The sequence below is a fragment of the Sphaerodactylus townsendi genome, linkage group LG02 (genome assembly GCF_021028975.2).
Source record: "Sphaerodactylus townsendi isolate TG3544 linkage group LG02, MPM_Stown_v2.3, whole genome shotgun sequence".
NCBI lineage: Eukaryota > Metazoa > Chordata > Lepidosauria > Squamata > Sphaerodactylidae > Sphaerodactylus > Sphaerodactylus townsendi.
This window is the reverse complement of record NC_059426.1, coordinates 128699260-128708208: the sequence shown is the minus strand read 5'-3', so window position 1 is coordinate 128708208 and position 8949 is coordinate 128699260.

Genomic DNA, 8949 nt, shown 5'->3' with positions numbered 1-8949 from the left:
TGGAAAGAATTAAGCACCCCTCCCCTCTCCTATTCCCCTGTTCTCCAGTATTCCATGGCTACAGTTTTTGGCAGATAACCAGGGTCCCAATCCCAGACTTCCTGTGCAAACTGGTATATACCAACATATCCCTTATTCATTATGGTAAGCTTCCCATCTCATTTTAAGACAAGAATGTTCACATGTCAGGGAAGACTAGGTGCACAGACTTGGAGAGTAAGGTATTAAAAGCAGATATTTTATTTTGGATGAATGTCAACTCATGTTGCCTATGACCAAAGAAGGTATATTTGGGGTTCTGCAAGTTTCCCTCTGTAAGACCTTTGAGGATCCTGACTGGTTAAAGCCAGATGGGAGAGCCTTGGTCCTCAGGATATTAAAGGAAGGCTGAATGCCTAAAAATCTGTTGCTGTTAGTAGTATTCAGAAATGTCAAGTTTAGGAAGACAGATATCTAGGCAGAGAACAAAGAGATTTCTAGAAATCCTCAGTGAAGTGTTGCTTAGCAACAGGAGACCAAGAAGCCAGGCTGGTTGCCATTAAGGAAGACTGTAAGTAATGTTTTGGTAGTTGAGGAGCTAACCTGAAGTACTGCATTCTGGTATGGATGCATTTACTGCTCCTCCTTAGTTATTGAGAATATTTTCCGTAATTCCTAAAGAAGGGATACATGTGGGCATACCACATCAGCAGTGACTCTGTTAGAACATTTTCCACTTGGATCCAGAGAGAAAGTCCAGGCCCCTTCTAGAGTGGTGGGGGAGACTAAAAGGGCTATTGTACAGTCTCACTTCGATATTCTAAGGTTGACTGGATAAATCAATGTTTTGTTGTTAGCAACATCCCTATTAAAACTCTCACTTATTGTCACCTTTTTTCACTTATAAATAACCTGTTTCTAAACGTTTAGGTCAGTTTTGAGTGTGGCAACAGTAATACCTGTTCCATTCCTTTTTGCTGATGGAGTTAAACAGAAAGGTTTATATTTGGCTCCCGCTTAAAAAAAAATCAATTCTCGTTTCAGTTCTCCAGTTTGTTATTGACCTTACTCCAAACATTACTGTTTTGGCAAAGTATTTGAATGACTAGTCAAGTGAAGACTGTTTTGTGTACCAAGGCATTTTTGAAATGATTACTTAAAAAAACTATGCAACCACTTTTATTGCAAGCACTGAAAGCAGAGTTCTATGTATTCTATAGATTTTTTTTCTCCCTTTTTTGCTCTCCCATCTGCTCCTGAAGATCAGTGGTTATGCCTGAATGGCATTTGAAACAATGCAATTGGAAAGGAAAATCAACATATCCACCTTCTCACCCCCTGCAAAGTAGTGCTTTTCTTACTAGTACATGGAGAAGGGGAAAGAAGAGCAGGCTCCTGCTGCCATTTTTATCTGTCCTATCTGGGGTTCAAGAAGCTGATTTTGGTGGCAAAGGAAGCTCCTCACCCCCTTTTTTTGGTGGGGGGAAGCGAGAGAGCAGTGAGGTGGTGGTGATGCTGGAGTTTTTCTCCCTCCTGGACTTTCCCCCAAGGTCCCAGAATCAGTAAGACATCTCTGTGACCAGCAGTACTCAGTAGTTTTGAGGAGTCACCTTTGAGTGGTCATTGGTTTTTTTAGAAAAAATGAAGGAAGAGAGTACAAAAAAATGTAACGAAAAAGATAAAGAATAGACAGGAAGTACTTCATTGTGTAACAGTGGCAGAGCACATTCTTTGCCTCAGAAAGTCCCCCGATTCCGCCCCTGGCACCATCACATCAAAAAAGAATCTCAAATAGCAAAGGTATGTCAGCAGCTAGTCCAATAGAACTTTTGTGTTCAGAGGCGATAGCAACTGCTGGGGGTCAAAGGCAGGGAAAATGCAATTTGGTTTCTTCTCCTGCTTGAGGGATTTTCCGGAAGCATCTGGTTGGCTATCTTGGGCTAGATGCCGCTTTGGTCAGATCCAAGAGAGCTCTTCTTATGATACCTATGTTTATTTTTAAGTGCCACCAGATGGCAACCTCACACAAACTTTGACTAATCATTGTTTAAAAAGGAAAAGAGACAAAACAGAGAATACAACAAAAACACAAACATGTTTTTCACTGTGCAGTCTTTGTAGTATCATTGTATTTCTAATGGTTATTCTCTGCATTACTGTCCATAGTTACTGTGGAACTATTCATTTTCTGGAGCACACACCAAATATGCAGAAATAAGAAATCTGAATTTCACATTCTTCATCCTGTCTCCAGGAGCAAACTGGCACGGGCTTAACATGTGATTAAGGTTTTGTTTGGCGCAACTCAGAATAGGATCTTATAGGCATCCATATACTTAACAATTTCAGATTTTAAAAATGGTGTCTATAGGTTTTGTTTGCTTTATAATAGCTAGTGATCTATTTTTCTCTCTTCTAAAGTATATTGTATTTGAAGACGGAAAGGAGACTTTAGAAGAAATAACATTTGATATTCTATTATCAAATTCTAAGTAGAATTCTATCATCCATTATTTTGTATACTCCAGTATTTCACACATGAAAACAGTCTTGTTTACTTTTAACCATAGGATAATGCCTGAATCCCACCTGACAAATAATGTAGACCCACATAGTAACACAACAGGCAGCTCAATCCAAAGGGGAGAGGGGTAAATGGGCAGCAGCCAATATTTATGCAGGAGCAGCAAGTGAAAAAAACAGAAAACTCACTGTTTCTGCTGCAAGTGGCCTATGCAGCCCAATGGGCTGCTCCTACCTTTTTGGTGGCGTAAGTGCATGCCAACAAAAGGAGGCAATCCCAGGCTGAAACGCCTGACTAAAGAAATCCCTGCCCATGGGAACATCCCCATTGGTGCTGGCACTGTGCCAAAAGGGCGCTGATACAGCAGCAGCATTTGTGCTTAGGTGTTGCGTAGCTGCACAGTTCACGGTTCACCAGCTCTGGCATAAGTACACCGTTCAGTCCCTCTTCCCCTGTGGACTTTTCTGTCACCCATTTTAATTTATCCTGCAGCAACTTACCCTTTATTGGGTTCTGAAGCAGGTGTGATGTTAAACTGACCATACCTGCCTTTCTTGTAGAGAAGTGCTCATAATAGCTTACTGTTTACCTTTACAATAAGTCTAATCGTACTTATTGCAAAGTATTATGAATATCTGAGAGCGGAATATCTGACATTCTTTACTGGCAGGCAGTCTGGAGATTTTGGTTTGGTCTTAAACTAGAGTCTTAAAGATTAAAGATGCTAGACATGCAGACACAGAGAAGAAAAATTGAACTCTAATAATTTTGACACTTTCAATTTAAAACACATATGCTTTGTTTTAAAGTGTTATGAGGCTTTACTAAAAGCAACATCATTTTCCCTGTTCCTTACTAAATTCCCTAAAAAACCCTGTGCAGAAAACTGCAAAGAACAAAGGAAGCCCTGTGTGCACTCCTTACCAAATGAGGAAAGAAATTGCAGGTAGTCCTTACTACCATAAAAAAGCAGTTCCAAACTGTAGTAACTCAACAAAGGTAGCTATGAAGTATTTGTGCTTTTATGTCTTAAAAGGGGTCATACTTATCCCTTTTTTAAATCCATGCTAACTTCTCTACTCTCCTAAAAAAAGCAGTCACCTTAGGTCTTAATCTCCTAAAATAGACACCATATTTGGTCATTTGTGGCTGATTAATTAGTAATTTTCCTCAGAAAGTTATCAAAAAAATATCAGGGATTTGTAGTATGTGCCTTGGAATACAAATCAGAATTTTTGTACTGTAAAAATGATCTTTTTCAACTTTATTTTTATAAGCTTTGAAAGGACACTACATCCTAAAGTGACTTGGGGTTACCAAGATCAGGTAGGTAAAGTATCTAAATGGATGTAAATTCATAATTTTCCCAGTATAATTTGCTGTATAAGGACCCATTACCCATGAAGCACTTATCTCGGGGATGTTCTCTACAAATTGGGCTTGCAGAGGGCTCTCCTCATGTTTTTCTGTTGACACATGAGGAGGTAGCCCACAGCCTGCATTGCAGTTTGTCTGTTGATCTCTCCTTCTCCCTGTTCTGTAAACTCTGCCCATTAACCGTAGGCTTGGCGATTCAGGAAGCCCAAATCGCAAAAACACCCGAATTGAGCCCAATTTGGGTAATTCGGCTTGGATTCAGTCTGCATTCAAGTGAGTCAAATCAAGCCAGATCCGAAACCATTTGAATGCCCGTAACTGAATTGCAATTCGGGCATTCAAATGGATTCAGGAGATTTTAAGGGCTCCTGTCCTTAAACAACGCTCCCTGGAGTTTGGCGTGGATTGGGGGGGGGGGATACTTCATTGCAACTCAAGTTTTTTTCTCTTTAAGGGTAAAATCGTGGATTTGAGGGGTGGGAGGGAAAGAAAGCCTCATGTCTATGGGTTTTTGAAAAGTTTTAAAAGGTTTTTTTCCCTTTACACTTTAAACTCGGTGTGACCATGTGTTCGGGGGGTATTTGAATTTTAAAGGGACCCTAGTGTCATGCTTAAGAACCCCCCCCCCCGAGGAGAATCCTACCAATACTTACTTTACATTGCTGACAGTGTTGGGGAGGGCTCTCTGGGGGTCAGGCTGAACTAGCAAAGGTGTCTGCTGTGGGGAGATGGAGGGAAGGAAGCTTAAGTCCTTCTGACTGAGTCTCTTCACAGGAAAGAAATCTGGGAAGAGATAACTCTTCCTCTTCTATTGTTTGTTTGAACTGTTGTTTTGTGCATGTTATCATTTATTCCTAAATGATATAAAGTTGTTTTGTTTAAATTAAAGGTTTGTTAATTTGTTCAAGCAATGTCATGTTTGTTTGTCAGGCTTCATGGGGCTGCCATTATATTAACGTTTACATTTTCCTAGTTCTCCAATCCAGATTGATGTGGCCAATGATAAGTTGTCCTCCTGGGCCCCATTATGTAAGCTGGCTGCTGGCTGGCCACACCAGTATTGTCTTGTTAATGTGTTACCAGGTTGATAAATTGGACACACCTTGGTTATTGATTGCTTTCCTTTTGAGCTGCACAGAGGCAGGAGGACATGCAGAGCAACTACCTAAGACTTGAATGATTTTAAGACTCCATCTGGGTTGCCTGGCTGCCCAAAAGTATTAATTGAAGTGATACTGGTTCTTCCCCACTCATTCTGTGCCAGAGAGATAGAAAGACAGTTCAAGACATCCTTGAAGTTGTCCTCCCTGTATCTGGTGACTGTTCAGAGCTTGCCTTTGTGGGACGCACCAGCCCTGCAGAGGTGACCTACCTGGAGAGGAGAAGATGGTGAAGGGTTGGATTTTAGTTTAACAAACCAACTTTTACTTTAAAAAACCATTTGCTTTTACTAACTGTTGAAAGTGTATAGCTTTCCTATCACTATTTGCTGGTGGGGTAAGGAGGTGAGGGTAATTAAGGCCCCAAAGGCCCAGGGTTTCCCCATGTCCCTGTCTACAGGAGCATCTGGATATTCTTCCTCACCAGCCTTTTGGAGTTCTTTAAGAAAGTGAACAAGCATTTAGGTAACACAATAGACATTTATATACTTGGACTTTTGAAAGACCTTTAACAAACTACCTCACCAAAGACCTCAGGAGAGTAAAGATAGCAGTCATGGGATTAGAGGATGTTTTTCTATGCATTAAAAACCTGTTTAAATGACAGAAAGCAAAGAGTAGGAATAAATGGACAGTTCTCAAAATGGAGAAAATAGAGTGGGATCCCACAAGAATTGCTACTGGGGCCAGGCACTGTTAATTTTGTTCACAAATGATCTGGAATTAGGAGTAAGTAGGGTAGTGGCCAGGTTTGCGGATGACACAAGATTATCCAGAATGGTCAAAACCAAGGATGACTGTGAAGAGTTCCAGGAGAATCTTTGCAAATTGGGTGAATGGGTAGCAATGTGGCAAATGAAGTTCAATGTTGATAAGTGCCAGGTGATGCACCCTGGAATGAAAAAAAAATCCCTCCTTCAAGGATTTGCAAATAGGATCTGAACTTGATGAGACTGAGAGGAGGAAAGATCATGTGGTCATAGTAGGTAGGTCAATGAAAGTATCAACCCAGTGATGTCAGCAGTAAAAAAAAAGGCAAACTCTATATTAGGAATATTAGGAAAAGGATTGACAATAAAATGGCTGGTATTATAATGCATTTGTGTTGATCTATGGTGTGGTCTCATTTGGAATATTGTATGCTGGTCACCATATCCCAAAAACAACATCACAGAGCTGGAAAAAGTACAAAAGATGGCAACTAAAATTACTAGGTGGTTGAATCACTTTCCTTGTTAGGAAAGATGGAATGTCTGGGATTTTTCAGTATAGAAAAGAGATGACTAAGAGGGGGCATAATAGATGTTTATGAGATTATGCAAGGGGTGGAGAGTGTTGATAGGCTGTTTCCACATGGCCACAATATTTTGGGGTGAGCAAGAAAAATATCCCTGTGAATCCAGGAATTCTGCATAGTTCCCGGTACTAACACGGGCCTGCCTCCATGTTGCCCTGCGATATTTACCTTAGCCCGGGATTTTCAAAAATTGCCAGTTTGGAGATTCTTTTTAAAAAATCTGGGTGTGACCCTGCTACTATGCAAAAACCAATCGAGAACAGGAACGGTTTGTTTTTCCCACCCAGCCACCTGACCTCCTTGCCTGACGCTCATTCTAGCTGCCACTCAAAAGCAACAGCCAATCAGAACAATCACTTGGTCTATTTTTCTCAGTACAAGCTTTATTTTAAATCAGTTAGCAGGTCTATTCACCAGTTTTATCTCTCTGGCAGCAAAATCCTATTTTAAACCATAAAAACAAAGATCAATTTCTTCCATTTCCACAGGTCATACACAAAAACACCAATCGGGAGTAGACCAAGTTTATTTTTCCCACCCAGCCGCCAGATCTCCTGGCCTGATGTCCATTCAAGCTGCCACTCAAAAACAACAGCCAATCAGAACGTTGGACACAGGACATGCTCAGACATATTTCTGAAATAAATACAGCAGTCAGGCTTGTGTGGAGAAAACTGGAGTATTTCCTCCCGGTCCTAACTCTGAACCTGGGAAGAAGCAGGGAAGAAGCAGGGATAAAAAAGACCCTGGTTTAAACTCAGTATGAATGGGCCATGCAGAAATGGCCAAAAATAATTTTTTCTGCCTCTCCCAAAATACTAGAATTGGAGAGCATCCAATAGATTCAGGATGGACAAAAGGAAATACATTATGTGATGCATGATTGAAATATGGAATTCATAGCTGGAGGATGTAATAATGGTCACAGGCATAGAAGGCTTTAAAAGAGGATTAAACAGATTGACTAACCTCCACGTTCAGAGGGAGTAAACTTCTGAATCCCAGGGCCAAGAAGGCAACATCAGGGGAAGGCATCAGCCTGTATACCCTGTTGTTGGATGTCCAGAGGAACTGGCTGGCCACTGTGTAAGACAGAATGCTGGACTAGATGGACTGGTCCGACAGGATTTTTCTTACGTTCATATTTGTACTTTTCTGCAACATAAAAACAAAAGCAGTTTAAAGTAGGTTTATTTTTATACATGAAGGACTAATTTTGAAGGGGTGTGTTCTTATAGCGCAATTGTATTCTTCAGAAATATAAAAAATATGTTAACAATCATTGCATCAGTAGAATTTAGTTTTAAAATTATTTCCATTCACATATACTGAAAATTTAGCTGCAGAATCATGACCTCATGAATTCTATTCTGGTACATTTTCCCAGTAGTATGGGAATCCCAAAATTTGGGGAGAAAGTCTGGAGAGGGACTTTTTTTTTGTTCAATGAACATCTCCATTAAATAAATGAATATCTTGAGAAAAATTGATAGATTTACAAATGAGTTATGCAGACTGTATGAAAAGCTAGTGAGTTTATTAACATATTAAAGTAAATGACTGGATTTTTTTTGTTTTTGTTTTGTAAGCAGTAAGTATTTATTTATTATTTATTTATTTTATTCGATTTTTATACCGCCCCATCCCCAGTATGCTGCTGGTACAGTAATTATGGCTATCCCTCTACTGTGTGGTTGAGGAAAAAACCCACTTTTGAAGAACTAACTATAATTCTGGGTGAATATTTAAAGGGATGAAATTGCCTTTTAAGAAAAATCAGTGAAGACTAACTGGCAGTATTTGGCCATTGTCTGAGTTTTCTGTATTTCCCCCTCAACTCATCTAGAATGGTTGCTGGGCTAGCAGAAGTGATGCAGGGGAATATGTTGCCTTTTGTGTAGAAAATGCTGTCCTTGGACACTCCCCTCCCCATGATTATCCCTTCATTATTGATCCTCTCCTTGGGATTCACTGCAAGTGTGCAACAAGGAGAAACCCAACCGGTTTTGGTAGGGCAACCCATTGAGGCATGCAGGGTGAGAAGCAATGCAGAAGATGTTTCTTTTGACTCAGTGAGCACCTTGTATGAAATAACAGGAATATTTGCACAGATTACTTGTCAGAAGTTGCCCCTCATATGCAGAGGCATAGCAAGGGGGGAAAGCGCCTGGTGCACTGGTGCATCCTCCACCTGGAAGGCCCCACCATACCCCCACAGGGTGCATCGTGCACCCCTTTTCCCCTTGGAGCTATGCCTCTGCTCATATGTTTTGTATCACACAATGTGCCATTTCTCACTCAACAGCAGCCCCGTGAAAGCCAAGAAGACATTGAGGCCGCAGGCTGCAGATAGGGACATGCAAGGAAGCCCAAGGGAAATGGCTTTGTTCTTAGCATGAAGGCATTTTACACTGTAATCCCAACTAGGTTATATCCTTCTGAGATAATTGAGTACAAGGGTATAGCTGCTTAGGAGTAAAATGTTAGTGTGATCCTTTTTAGATCTAAGGCCCTTTCCACAAGGGCCAATTAAACCAGGATAATCCCAGTAAAAAACCCAGGTTGGGGGGGGGGACTTCGCATTGATCCTGATCCTCATGCAGATCCACTCC